Genomic DNA, 13,968 nt, shown 5'->3' on the forward strand with positions numbered 1-13,968 from the left:
AGAAGGAGGAGGAGTACGAACGGGTTAGATGCCCCGCAGGGGTTGGTTGGGTTTGTTCTCGACGTAAAATGGGAAAATTAAAGACTTGGCCAATTTTTCTGTACATTTTACAACCTGTGGATCCGTATGGTCTGATATGAAACCATTTTAGGGGGTAGGAAAAAAAAACCTTGAAAGTAGAAAATAAGGACCACTCTAATACATATAAAAGTCTTTCAATGGCTTGTCATGTTACTACTAACTCATTGCAATAAAAACCAGTTTCATTCGCTCGAAAGTTACAAAGCGAACGAGCTTTCATTTACATAGGCCTACACGAAAGAGAAAACTAGATTTTTTGAAAATATATTTACTCTTACCACTCAGAGGAGAAATCCTGGAGTATATCGGGAATTTTTTTTTTCATAATCACCCATAAAAGAGAAAGAAAGAAAAATAAAATGTCAGATGCTTAAACAGAAAGCCGCAATAACATAAATCTATTCGAAAAAGCTTCATGTTTTAATTTTATTTAATGATCTTATGTCGTCAAATGGTTCACACAAAATTGGAGAAAATTTGAATAGTAACTAAACAATTATAGTTGTGCGTAACACAGGAAAAGCATAAATGTTCTGATAAATACAGGTTTGAGGTAAGAAGGACATTGATTTTAAAATGTAGGCCTATGTTTCGAGTACACATTTCGTTCAAACGAAGTTCAAAACAAGCTTTTCTACGAGGGGTTGAAACTTCCCCTAAGCCTTATTATTATTATTATTATTATTATTATTATTATTATTATTATTATTATTATTATTATTATTATTATTATTATTATTATTATTATTATTATTATGGGTTAAATTCCAAAGTTGGGCGTCCGTTTCCAGCAAAATTTTTAAAATTTACAGGAAAGATATGGATAATTTGATCGTTTGTGTGCTTGATAATATATAAGAGTCTCGAAAAATCTGTTTATGTGTTATATATAAGCGGTTATAAACATGGGACTATACGGCGAGCGGAGGGAACTACTTGGCGCAAGGTAACCAAACAGTTGCATTGTGGGAAAGAAACGAGCATTTATGTTATCAACATGGCGAATGTACAAGGGCAATGAACTAACAGTTTTAACATTTGTGAAGCAATACGTTGATAACGAGCACAATCTTTTAAAAGTTTGTAAAGCGCAGGGATTAGTGAACCTAATAACAAATTGCAGAAAGTGTGGAAATGAGATAACAGCAAAAAAACGTGGCGACAGCGGACGCCCAACTTCGGAATAAATGCCATTATTATTATTATTATTATTATTATTATTACAATGATGTAAGATATACAGACGTTTAGCCTGTTAAATGAAGGGAAAGGAAAGGCATTAGTGCTGTATCCCCGGACCAATTTAAACATTTAAAAAAGTACCAAAATGTACTGCATTCGATTATATTTGGTTAGATTATATTAAGTTACGTTAGATTACGTTACATTAGGCGTGCAGTTTTATTATAAGGATCCATAGTATAAGTAGTAGTAGTAGAAACGGGTTAGAAACCCCACAGAGGTTGGTTGGGTTCTGTTCTCGACATGAAATGGGCAAATTAAAGATGCCCAAAATTTGTGTACATTTTACAGTCTATGTCACAGCCTTGATATACGCAAGCCACTTCGACACTGCCTTTCACGCCATTATATCATAACAAGTGTACCTCTCCGCGAAATAGTCCATCCGCCCCCACATACTTGCCGCTTACATAAAAAACAACCAACAAATACAAGCACTTTCTTAACTTTTACTATTCCCCTTACCTGACTTTCACTCATTCTTGCTCACAGACTTAAATAAATTTTTCAATTGACCCGGTAAATTTTCTAACATTGGTCCGGCGATACAGCACTTAACCCGAAGACAAATATTTCCGTGGGAAGGAAAAAAAAATCCTTTGACGAGCCAGGGAAATTGCCGTACTTGAGACGGGAAGTTCCTTTATCCCTCGCAGGGGCGGATCCAGGACCGACATCCGGGAAGGGGGACGGTGGGTTGTCATAATGCAACTTTTAAGTGCTCCAAACTCTGGGATGGATTTTATTTATATATATAAAATAAAGTTTCCTGTTCTGGGGGGCCCTGGATCCGCTCCTGATCCCTCAAATGTAAAGATGGGGCCTGTAACTGCATATAGTTTTCAACAATTAGCGGCAACTATGTTGCTGTAACTCAGTGGAGTGGGAAAGGGGGGCAGAGGGGCCGCCCCCCAAAGAGGTCCGGCAATGTACTTTAGTACTTTGATGTTTGTAATTTTTTAAATATATTTTTATGTTTATATATTTTTTGTAATTTTTCTATATGTACCTATAACAGCACTTGGGCCCCCTCAAACACACATCATGGCTACGCTACGGTACTGCGTAACTTCACAATGATGCACTCTGTACAAATACTACACAATGCCGTGTTTTAAGGAACAACGTCGCATCCGTGAGTTTTCCCGGACCATCCGACATGCGCATTCGGCTAATCTGCCACAAATGGCGGCTCCGAATTGGAGCCACATTAATCTGTTTTCACCGTAATGTCAGTATTTGTTATTTTATATACCTTACCTAGAATAACTCCTCTTTCATTTCCGTCGTTCATTCTGAATTGTTAATCAGAAATATTTCGTATTTTCATGCTTTCTTTGCTCCTCACCCGATAAGTGTTCATCTATTGAATTACTGCGCGAAATTAAAAAATAGTACCTTGAAGTGTTGCAAACTATGCACTATTCAGAAATAACGAAAACAATGAATCCTTATTTTGTCGTGTCCAACCAGCACTATGAACAAAATCCAACTATAGTATTATGTAAATGAACTTTTAGAAAGGGGATTTGGGGGCGGAGCCCTTATCAAATACATGTCCTTGGGATATGAAAAATTATTTTTAAAAAACGCATTTGGAAAGTATACATATCCATTAATATATAAGCGCGAACGCCATGTTTGGTAATGCATGAAGGGAAGTGTACATCTGATTGGTGGAAAGTTCTGATGACGATGCTCTTCAACCAATAATATAGACTATAATGTTTCAAAATACCTACTGATAAAGAGTATAAGAGGAATTAACAAATTTTCCCTAGAAATTGATTTCCCTTGAAAAAGCAAAGTAGAGTTCCCCTTCTAATTGTTACCATTGCAGAGGCATATTTACCTTTTATCGTCAAGATTAAGAGCACATTACCATTTTATGCCTGTTTTAAAACAACCAACAAATTCAAGAGCTTAATTACCAAGATTATGACGTATGACCAGGCTTTATTATTATTTTGCCCAAAACACATTCGAGTTTATCTGTTTGCAGAAAAACAAATTTGGAGCGGTCCCGGGGTCCGTTCCCGGTGGGGGCACTCGGTTGAAAAAGTGTAGAAAACTTTTTTATCTTTGCCACCCTGAATGAAGTTTTCCTGGATTTTCCTCATTCACACCAGGCAAATGCCGGGTTGGTACCTGACATACAGGTCCTAGGCCGCTTCCTGCCTTCCCTTTCCTCGGATAACGTGATTGCCCAGGGTCATTATCTCTCATATGTGACGGGTTAACATGGCCATAGATGTCGAAAGCCCAGAGATCTAAATCCTAAATCTTGAACAAATACAAATATATATGTACATTCATTGTGGTCAAAGCAGGGGTGCCCACAAAGGGGGGCTATGACGCAAACTGCGTCATTGAAATATTTGGGGGGGGTAAATCTATATAAATATGTTTGAGGGGATGTAAAAATTAATCGAAAAGATTTTTTTTTCATGGAAGAACACCTACGGATAGACAATTGAGGGGGTGCGTCATGGACATGAGGGGGTGGGCACCACTGGTCAAAGAACCCATTTCGGATCCTGGAACTGCTGTAGTGGCGTAGCCAGGGAGCTCACTTGGCGCAAAATATTGCACTGATATTGAAAGTGGATTCTGCTTACATACAGTATGTTCCGTGTTTTATCCTGATGTTACGACGTTATTTTTTTGTAGTTTATAACAGAAAAATATATTTCACAGTTATGTTAAAGAAATTCACTTCCCAGAAGCCCTATGTTTGGCCTTCATGAGATTTAGGCAAATTCAAAATATGTTATATTTTAAATCTTTCTCAGCTCTTTCTTTGTAGCATATGCATCAAAATTCACTATTTGCGGGTACGAATAGAAAATATTTAACAAGCAGAACACAGTCAATGAAATGACTCAGAAGCTCCCAGCGTGGAGTACCAAATATAACGACCAATACTCCTTAGACAATGGGCTACTTGCCCACCACTTTTCGTTCATATTCTGCCAGTACTTACTAAGAAACAAAGTACAATATACAAGGCGGGGTGACCCTGTTCCTGGCCAAGAACCGCTACCTAATATAACAATATATATTTCTTAGACAAACTGGTACTTGTCCTCAAAATCTCGTTCAGATCCGGCCGGTAGTTATCAAGAAATTAAGTACCACATACAAGACGAGACGAGCCTGGCCCTGGTCGAACATGACTAGCAAATATAGCGATCTATATTCCTTAGGCTATGGAAAGTACGTACCCACCAAAGTTTGTTCAGATCAGGCCAGTAGGCTAGTTACCGAGAAATTAAATACCGCATATAAACAGACACACACATATACACCTTGAGTGAAATATATGTATCACCAAAATTTCAGGTTGGACTCCATTTATGCCATTGCCTATCAGCTAGCAAAAAATTTGGACTCCAATAGCAACCGAAATTTTCACGCCATATATTTTTATACCATATATGCTTGTGTGAGAGTCCCCTTGATGAATTTCTGGCTACGCCACTCAACTACTGAGCTATATTTTGGGGGGTAGAGCTTATTCGAGAAATAGGGTTTATACGTTGCTCGCCATTGAAAATGCAACACCAAGAAGGAAAGAAGATAGTAACACCGAAGTTGGGAGGCAAAACCTAATGGTACAAGTAAAAAAAAAAGATAAGATTTAACGCTCTATGCGACGCATGAAAACGTGGCGACAGCGCAGCAGAACTGACGACAATCAGTAGCTTATGAGTCCACCGTGGACTCAGAATGTCTGCAAGACGACGAGACATCAAGAGAATGGATGTTCCCTTGAATGTTGTGCTTGAGTATGACAAACCATGCGTCTTCTACACAATGCCACATATCATCATCTGTGGCTGGCAGAATTAGTGGGCGTGAACGCGTTATTCAAGCATCGACCAGACTTGTTCAATCGAAGAGAAATCGGGTGAACACGCTGGCCAATGCAGCAGAGGAACATAGTGTCCAATAGGGATGCGCACGAGTCGAGACATGTCTCGAATCTCGACTCGACTCGACTCGAATTCGAGTCGAGATTCGAGTCGAGACACACTTTGTAAATTTCGAGACGAGTCGAGACAAACGTATTTCTCGACTCGAATTTTCGAGTCGAGACTCGAGTCGAGTCGAGACAGCTGCTAAAAATCTCGACTCGACTCGAATGTCTCGAAAATTTTTCTATAATTTTTAATATTATTTTAAAGAAAGTGCTCGCTCAGAAACACTCGGCACGAGTATTTCGGAAACTGCAGGACTTGTCAGGTGTTCGAGGAGTGCTGTGGTGATTGTCTTCAGCAAGTGGCGAAACCAAGGGAAAAAGACGTCCAAATGTCGAGGGGTTGGGTGCCCCCACCTCATTACAGATGTCGAACGTTCTAGTCTGTGCAGATTGGTAAAGCAGAACAGGCAGCGAACTGCGTCGAAACTAAGATCAGAATTTAATGCTGGGCAAAGTACAAGTGTATCTGAACTAGTTTTGTCAAATTTCCGGAAATTTTGAACCTGTTTTTTTTTAAAAAAACGTTTTTTCGATTTTCTGGAAAAATTGAAAAAAATAAATATGTATTAGGTTAATTTTACTAGTAATGAAATCATTTTTTTTTCAAACACGGGAAAAATTTAAGTTCAAAAATTTCAATATTGCGAATATTAAAAAATAGCACTCGAAAATAAAATTATTCCAATTATTATCCATATATTAAAATACTAGATTTACGCGTATATGTTTCTCCTCACAGAAAAGTTTTTATGTTTATCTCCAATCCTTTCAACAATGAGACCTCGAACCCACAAGTGCTAGAAATGTGCCGTTTTCATTTGTCGATTCCAAATTTTATGTAAATTGTCCAGTTCTAATTGAATATTTTTGTAAAAAAAAATACCATTAGTTCTTTATTGCATTTATAGGGGTACACAAGAAGTACTGTGGGGGCACGGTGGCTCAGTGGTAGGACGTTCACCTCCGGTGCATGGGGTCCCTGGTTTGATCCCAGATCGCGCCGTGTGGACTTTGTGGTGGACGAACACCATGCTCGTGGGTTTTCTCGGGGTTCTCCCGTTTCCTCCCACTTTCTTCATTCCACCATTTCATTCATTTCTCATCATCACCGTCTCCTTTAGCCTAACCGGCATAACCGTAGGACGTAAAACTAAATATTTCATTTCACTAGAGTACTGAAATTTTTGAAAAAGTAAAGCATCATACCCTACGAGTTATATATTCCAACATCACATAGTTGTATATAGGGGTTGTATATCTGTCAGGCGTTTGTTTCATGGCCAAATGATAATGAAAACGAAGGATAACCATTTCTCCAGTCTAAGATTAATCTTCATTGTTTGGAGAGGTTTTTTTTCAATAAACACCGTTTATCACTGACATAATTAATTGTGTGTGTACTTTATTTACTTATTAAATAATGCATGCATACACGATATGGGCATTCAGTAAATGGATACTTGAAAATTTGAACTCAATTATCTATACAAGCCGGCTACGAGTCTTTTGTTAGCCGGCTACGGGTGCAGTGCAAACCACTCTTTGGATTGAGCTTCTTACCGGATGTGTAGCCTACCGAAGGACCACACAGATGTTATCGAAACTATTGTGCTTTGTGTTTTTTTTGTATGCTTTGGCAGAATGTTCTGTAGATATCGAAGCCCGCCAGTGAAGCCATATCTAGCATCTTGGTGCTAGATCTAGCATAATTCACTCCCATCTAGCATCTAGCATCTTGACTTTCGCATCTTGGCAAAATCTCATTCTTTCCTCTGGAGAACAGAAAAAGAACGAAAATTTAGATGGCTCACTGAGCGTTATTAATTACCCTTAGTTGAAGCGATGGTTGGAGTAATAAGACCAGTTAGTATTTCCGCTGTTGTATTGTTGAATTCACAGAAATGTTCAAAAATAAGCAAAACGTGACTCTGTACAAGATGTTTACTTACCCATAGTTTTATTATTGTCAACTGAACCCTGAGTGTCTGGAACGTTTCTGTCCCTTCTCACTTTACAACTTGAGAGGGGAGGGGGGTATGACCGCTAAAAGAAATGCTTCAGTGCTGCGTCGGAAGCGGCATGTTTTGTATATATTTCTTCCCTTGATTCTCTTTCCAATACAGAGAACCGATTCTTTAAATGAAGAAAGAACCCAGTGGCGTAGGAAAGGAGGGGCCCAGAGGGGCCGGGCCCTCCCCAAAGACGTACGACAATGTACTTTGGTACTTTGATGTTTCTAATTTTTTATACATTTTTATGTTTATATATTTTTTTGTTTGTAATTATTCTATATGTACCTATAACAGCACTTGCCCCCCCAAACACACATCCTGGCTACGCTATTGAAAGAACCCTGAACCCTCCCGAAAATGCAAAAATGAATGATGCGTACAAATAACAAATCTATGGATGAATCAAATAATGCAGATACATGAGAAGATGATGTCGTGTATCTTGTAATTGTTATATTAATATCCACTGGATTAAGTGAAAGTATAAAATGGATTTGATGACTGCCAAATTGACGTCACCTTGGTAAGTCATTATTTTTTAATATTTAGTAATATTAAATTAGATTATAGTTTAGCGTCGTTTTCAGGAGCAAAGCTCTACAAGACGTGAACGTACAGTTTAATGTCGGATTTGAAACACATGAGCTCCTACCATGAATCTAACCTCGTTCGAGAAAGGCGCATACGCTAACCACATAGCAACGGGGAGCTCAACATTTAGTGATATGTATATTAAGTTGTAAAATTATATTCGTTTAATTTTCACTAATATAATCTTCACAATGTAAAGCATTCGCTAGGCACGTTATCTTGTTTAAAAATAAAAAGCCTATCTCTTATGTTTCCGTCTCGGGGTTGGACTGCGGGATGATAGAAATCCGAAAGGGATGTTTTTATTATATTTTGTGCAGTAGATCTGCTCCTTCATAATCTCCGTGTTTGATAAGAATGCACCTCCCTGGCTCACGAAAATGTACACGTAATATAACAAATCATGCACATTAAATGCCAGACTAATATAGCAAACATTGAAGATGCCCCCCTAGAAAATTTTCTTCGGCCGCCCATGTCTGGAGGTACACAATTTCGCAACTTAGTGGATACGATGTGGATGTATTCAAAGTCTACTGATTTACCCATAAAATTTAAATTTTATAATAATATTCTCAGTGAATACTATTATGGAGAACTATTTTTTAATTCGATCGCTAATTTTTTTTTTTTTTTTTTTTGTTCACCAGGTCTCGGTAATCGTCTGGCACGAAAAATGAAGTTTCTACAAGTGTTTCCCAGCATTTTTTTTTTTTTTGAGAAAGGGGTCCTCCAGGAGAGTTATTGAGGGTGTAATTCCTACGTTTGTTATATACATATATAGATATAGATAGATATAAATATAGAGATACTGCGTATATATATATAAAGATAAGTAGGAGCGGGTCTTTAAAATTAGTTCGGAAAGATAATATGAAAATCTGGCATAATTTGCAAGAATCTATCTAGTCTAATATATATAAAATAAATAGTTTGTTTGTGTTCGTCTGTTTGTATGCGGCCTGGGGACCAGACGAGTGGACCGAGAGTTACCAAATTTTAGTCAGGGGTACCCTGGCCCAGGCCCCAGATCAAGACGAATCTTTTTTTTTTTTAATTCGGACCAGGAGGTCTCAGGGGGCGCTTACAGGGACATGTAAAAGTGGTAGAAAATGGCCGATATTACTGTCGAATTCGTAGTTTTCGCGGTCGCTGAAAACTCTGATCACATTAACTTACAAATTCACCCTATTCGGGCCGGGGGTCACCGGGGGGTTTGGATACCGAGACAAGTAAAAGTAATCCAAAATGACCGATATTAGTGTCAAATCCATAGTTTTCGCAGTCGCTGAAATCAATGGTGACAATTCCATTAGCGATGATATGCAAATTCAGCTATAATTGTATGCGGACCGGAAAAAATCTTTAAGTTTCTACGTCCCACGGTTATGCCGGTTAGGCTAAAGGAGACGGTGATGATGAGAGATGAGTGAAAGGGTGGAATGAAGAAAGTGGGAGGAAACGGGACAACCCCGAGAAAACCCACGCACACGGTGTTTGTACACCACAAAGTTCACTTGGCAGGGGCTGGAATCGAACCCGGGACCCCAAACACCAGAGGTGAACGCTCTACCACTGAGCCACCGCGGCCCCCAATGAGGTTGGAAGCTGGTCAGTCATGGCGGGAGGTGGCACATGCCATAGGAGTGGCACAAAGTGTGATTTCCCGATTGTGGAATCGATTTCAAACAACTGGAAGTGTTCGAAGAAGACAAGGACAGGGCCGTCCACTAGCAACTAAAGCCAGAGACGATCGTTATCTGTTGTTAACAGCCCGTCGAAACCAGAATACAACTCTGCTACCGCGAGCCTTCCGAACAACAACAGGACGCATAATATCTACTCAAACGGTCCGCAATCGCCTTCAAGAAGATGGTCTCTACGCACGTAGGCCTATGGTGTGTGTCCCATTAACTGCACGACACCGTGTTGCTCGAAGAGCGTAGGCGGAGGAACATCGTGGGTGGGGACGCAATGAATGGGGCAATGTTTTGTTCTCTGACGAGTCTCGATTCAGTGTAGAGCCTAATAATCGACGTGTTTTCATCTGGAGAGAGTGTGGAACACGACACAATTCCATGTTTGTGCGAGAAAGATCCCAGTATCATAGTGGTGGACTGATGGTGTAGGCAGGAATCAGCATTGGTGAGCGTACTGAGCTGCACATCATCCGAAATGGCTCTTTGACGGCTCTCAGATATAGGGATGAGATCATGAAAACTCTTGTTCTTCCTTATGCTGGTGACATTAGTGATTCGTTCCTTTTTATGGATGACAATACTTGTCCTCACAGAACTCGGTTAGTGGATGAGATGCTGAGGGTATCGCTCGGATGAAGTGGCTAGCATGCTCTCCGGATCTCGTTCCAGTTGAGCATGTCTGGGATTACTTGGCAGACGAATTGCCGCTAGGCCAGTAAATCCAACAACCAATGCAGAGCTGGAAGTCGTTCTTCTGGATGAGTTTCACAACATCCCCCAAGAACTCATCGATAATCTGATTGAATCCATGCCACGCAGGTGCGAGGCTCTGTTGGCTATTCGAAGTGATCATAGGACATATTAAGGAACAATCAGTGTTGTTGCTTTGCCTGTTTATGGGCAGTTCGAGAGATGCACACATAACCGTCTTGTGTCATGAGCCATGTGAACAAGGTTTTCCGTGCCCCAACACCAGTATGTGCCCCATTTTTCTAGTGTATCTTAAAGCATTCCTTCTTGTATGATATATATGAGTCAAACACAAGCTTATTCATACACTATCTTAAGGTCTTGTGTAATATTTCAGCTGAACCCCTAATTTTTTTGAGCATTATATACAGTATATATATATATATATATATATATATATATATATATATATATATATATATATATATATATATATATATATATATATATATATATATATATATATAGTGGCGGATTCAGGATATGATCAAGGGAGGGGCTAAACCATAGTTTGCAGTTTTATCCAGTGTAAAGCAGGATTGAAGCCCATTTTATGCAGTGTATACTTGAGTGTGAAGGGGGTGTTATAGCCCCCTTGGATCCGCCTCTGTATATATATATATACATGATCGAAAATGGCCTCGAATCCATACTCGCTGAGATGAGCAGAAGATGCCGTTTAAATCCACAAATTCAGCCCCATTAGTACTCTAAGGAGGATGGTGACATGTAAAGATAATTGAAAATTATCGATATTAATGTCAAATTCATAGTTTTGGGGCTCCACAAGTTCATTAGTGACAGTTTTGGTGCCATTTGTGTCCAAAATGAAGCGTATTCTCCCCGTGCGAAGAATGGATATTCTGCTAGTCTGTGATAATAACTAACGGAAGTTTCATTTAATATATTTCTCGCTGCTCAAATTTACTCACTTGTGCGGTATATGTGTGTAAAGTAGAATTAAAACCTGTTGCTTTAAGTATTTTTCCGTTAGCGAAATACATTGTATATACAGTAGGACGTCGATAATCCTAACGTCAAAAATCCGAATGCGGTCCCTAGAAGCTTTTTACATTTTGTCTTAACGCTAGCGATAAACAAACAATAGCGTGTCCATCGACGTTATGTGAAGTCAGTGTTTTTACAAAAGTTCATTTATATGTAATTGTTTGTCATGCATTTTTATTTTTATTTTTTCTTAGGCCTATAAGTTTTAAGTGTGACTTACAAGAACAGTGTAATTTAGAGTACAAGCAAGTTCTTCAGAAACATTAAATGTAAGTAGCCTTACGTACGGTATTGTAATTACTGTATGTACTGAATAACCACTGTATCGATAGAAGAACATACCGTACAGTATGTAAGCCTAAATGGCATTTTCTTGGTCATTTTCGAAAATCCGAACAATTTGAAAATCCGAATACCTGTGGTCCCAATTAGTTCGGATTTTCGACTTCCCACTGTATATGTTGCAGACATGTTACAGCAAGTAAGATTACTAACATCAGACTAACAAATAGTTTTTAAACTACATTTTCCTGTTTTTGCCAATATTTCCGAACAAACGATTTTTTCTAATGGTTTCAAAATTTCCGGAATTTTACATAGAACAATCAAGATATCTCTATGAAATATATGTTTGATTTAACATATTAACTAAAATGATTCTGTGATTAAATGATGATTCTGATAATACCCAAATTTTCCGTTTTTTCCCCAGCTCGGAAAAACAGTAAAAACACTGTTTTTTTAACCCAAAATTTCCGTTTTTTTCATAGGCCTTCACAACACTAGTCTGAATACACACTCCTAACGATGGCGAATGTTAACACCATGACATCGGCAACTATAACTAAAATGAACACGTGACCATCACCACTAGACCTTGGCACAATGGCAGAGCGTTGCATTGTCTGATGAATCCCGATATCTTCTTCATCATGACGATGTGAGGGTGCGAATCTGTAGTGTTCATAGGGAACAGCTTCTTGACATCTGTACTGCGGGACGGAGACAAACTGGCTGCGGCTTAATTATTATCTGGGGAACATTCAGGTGAGCATCTATGTGTCTAGTGGAGCTTGAGCAAGGCACCATGACGGCCGAGGTATCGCACGCTGCTTGCAGACTACGTACATCCCTTCATGACGGCCATGCTTACCATCGGTAGTGGCATTTTTCGACAAGATAATGCACCATGCCGCAAGGCCAGGAGTGTGATGGAGTGGTTCGAGGAACACAGGAGCGAGTTCCAAGTGATGTGCTGGCCCCCAAACTCTCCGGATCTGAAACCCAATCGAACACATCTGGGATGTGATTGAACGTGACGTGAGGGTGCATCACCCCCTCCCCGGAATTTACGGGAATTAGATGACCTGTGTGTGCATATGTGGTGCCAACTCTCTCCAGCGACCCACCGAGGAACATTGCGACCATGCCAAGACGCGCTGCCTTTGTTATTCACGCCAAAAGGTGGATATACTAACAATTAGGTAGGTAGTCATAACGGTCTGGCTGATGTGTGTGTATATTTTAACTCGTATATTTTGTCTCGACTCGAATTTCGAGACGTCTCGACTCGAATTCGAGTCGAGTCGAGACAGAGACTGTCGAGTCGAGACACGAGTCGAGACAGCAACATATTTTCGAGTCGAGACAACATTTTCTCGAGTCGAGTCGAGACAGGCTTAAATCTCAACTCGACTCGACTCGAATGCATCCCTAGTGTCCAACCAGGAAGTTTAGGACAATGCACAACATGAGGGCACACACGTTATCTTGTTGGGATGTAGTCCCTGGCAGGACCTGCACTAAAGAGACCACAGTCCAAACCTCTTCAATGTACTGTTGGCTTGTCAAATGTCTGTCACTGCGTAGGAGGTACAAACAGACATTGAATCCAATGACACTTTATACCATAATACCCGGTGCCGACTGACGTGTCGATGCAAAATGTAAGGGTCGCCAAGCCTAGTGCCACAGTAGCGCCAGACATATGCGACCATAATGATACTGTATACAGAAGCGAGATTCGTCTGAAAAGATGTCTTGCTGTTCATCTCTCTGCACGACGTTCAATACACCATTGTAGTCGGCTATACCTATGTTATGCAGTTAGCAGTAATAGGCTTCCAGCAAATATGCCCCTCTGCTAGGCAACAGTGTGAGAATACTGGGTTCTGTACAACAGCCTTCAATGCTTGCACCAGTGTGTGGGATGTGGCGATCCACACATATGAGCTGTTTGTCTTCGTGGCCCGTGGTCTTGTGATCCGAAGTGTCGCTGCGAAGTGCTTCATGGAGCCATCGATTACATATTGCGCTGCACTGTGATCGCGATTTCGTCCTATACGGAAACCAATATCGCGAAGGATAAACTACACTCGTGATACGCTACTATTCGTCAAAGGTCGAAACCTGATGGAAGAACTACCGTATTCGACAGTGAGGTATCTTTTCAGCGTATCCACGCACGTCATACCAACTTTTGTCTACCACTGAACTGTCTCTCCATGGTTAGCTTCCACTTGTTGTCACTAGATGGTATACCCAGCGCCTCCCTCGACTGTCGTGCTAAGCAATTGTTTATTCTTCCATGCTACATATTATG

The 13,968-nt window shown here is 39.9% G+C and overlaps 1 protein-coding gene across 4 annotated transcripts in view; it reads left to right on the forward strand.

The window, feature by feature from the left end:
* Positions 1–436: 436 nt before the first annotated feature.
* The window catches only part of LOC145683468 (ATP-dependent RNA helicase DHX30-like), an 85,979-nt gene continuing 72,447 nt past the window's right edge, over positions 437–13,968 (forward strand). For all 4 annotated transcript variants that reach the window (XM_081754802.1, XM_081754820.1, XM_081754807.1 and 1 more), the window contains exon 1: positions 437–634. The gene's annotated coding sequence lies outside the window, so the exon portion shown is untranslated. The remainder of the gene's footprint in view (positions 635–13,968) is intronic.

Source organism: Thermobia domestica, chromosome 1, assembly GCF_964235325.1.
Source record: "Thermobia domestica chromosome 1, izTheDome1.hap1.1, whole genome shotgun sequence".
NCBI classification, from domain to species: Eukaryota; Metazoa; Arthropoda; class Insecta; order Zygentoma; family Lepismatidae; genus Thermobia; species Thermobia domestica.